Here is a 1,605-nt window from a genome sequence, read left to right on the forward strand (position 1 = left end):
TGTCTGTTATGGTCTTCACTCACTGTCTGTTTGTTATGGTCTTCACTGTCTGTCTGTTATGGTCTTCACTGTCTGTCTGTTATGGTCTTCACTGTCTGTCTGTTATGGTCTTCACTCACTGTCTGTCTGTTATGGTCTTCACTCACTGTCTGTCTGTTATGGTCTTCACTCACTGTCTGTCTGTTATGGTCTTCACTGTCTGTTTGTTATGGTCTTCACTGTCTGTCTGTTATGGTCTTCACTGTCTGTCTGTTATGGTCTTCACTCACTGTCTGTCTGTTATGGTCTTCACTGTCTGTCTGTTATGGTCTTCACTGTCTGTCTGTTATGGTCTTCACTCACTGTCTGTCTGTTATGGTCTTCACTCACTGTCTGTTTGTTATGGTCTTCACTGTCTGTTTGTTATGGTCTTCACTGTCTGTCTGTTATGGTCTTCACTGTCTGTCTGTTATGGTCTTCACTGTCTGTCATGGTCTTCACTGTCTGTCTGTTATGGTCTTCACTGTCTGTCTGTTATGGTCTTCACTGTCTGTCTGTCTGTTATGGTCTTCACTGTCTGTCTGTTATGGTCTTCACTGTCTGTCTGTTTGTTATGGTCTTCACTCACTGTCTGTTTGTTATGGTCTTCACTCACTGTCTGTCTGTTATGGTCTTCACTCACTGTCTGTCTGTTATGGTCTTCACTCACTGTCTGTCTGTTATGGTCTTCACTCACTGTCTGTTTGTTATGGTCTTCACTGTCTGTCTGTTATGGTCTTCACTGTCTGTTTGTTATGGTCTTCACTGTCTGTTTGTTATGGTCTTCACTCACTGTCTGTCTGTTATGGTCTTCACTGTCTGTCTGTTATGGTCTTCACTCACTGTCTGTCTGTTATGGTCTTCACTCACTGTCTGTCTGTTATGGTCTTCACTGTCTGTCTGTTATGGTCTTCACTCACTGTCTGTCTGTTATGGTCTTCACTGTCTGTCTGTTATGGTCTTCACTCACTGTCTGTCTGTTATGGTCTTCACTGTCTGTCTGTTATGGTCTTCACTGTCTGTCTGTTATGGTCTTCACTCACTGTCTGTCTGTTATGGTCTTCACTCACTGTCTGTCTGTTATGGTCTTCACTGTCTGTCTGTTATGGTCTTCACTCACTGTCTGTCTGTTATGGTCTTCACTGTCTGTCTGTTATGGTCTTCACTCACTGTCTGTCTGTTATGGTCTTCACTCACTGTCTGTTTGTTATGGTCTTCACTCACTGTCTGTCTGTTATGGTCTTCACTCACTGTCTGTCTGTTATGGTCTTCACTCACTGTCTGTCTGTTATGGTCTTCACTGTCTGTCTGTTATGGTCTTCACTCACTGTCTGTCTGTTATGGTCTTCACTCACTGTCTGTTATGGTCTTCACTGTCTGTCTGTTATGGTCTTCACTCACTGTCTGTTATGGTCTTCACTGTCTGTCTGTTATGGTCTTCACTGTCTGTTTGTTATGGTCTTCACTCACTGTCTGTCTGTTATGGTCTTCACTGTCTGTCTGTTATGGTCTTCACTGTCTGTCTGTTATGGTCTTCACTGTCTGTCTGTTATGGTCTTCACTCACTGTCTGTTTGTTATGGTCTTC

This window comes from Oncorhynchus gorbuscha, unplaced genomic scaffold, assembly GCF_021184085.1.
Source record: "Oncorhynchus gorbuscha isolate QuinsamMale2020 ecotype Even-year unplaced genomic scaffold, OgorEven_v1.0 Un_scaffold_3786, whole genome shotgun sequence".
Lineage (NCBI taxonomy): Eukaryota > Metazoa > Chordata > Actinopteri > Salmoniformes > Salmonidae > Oncorhynchus > Oncorhynchus gorbuscha.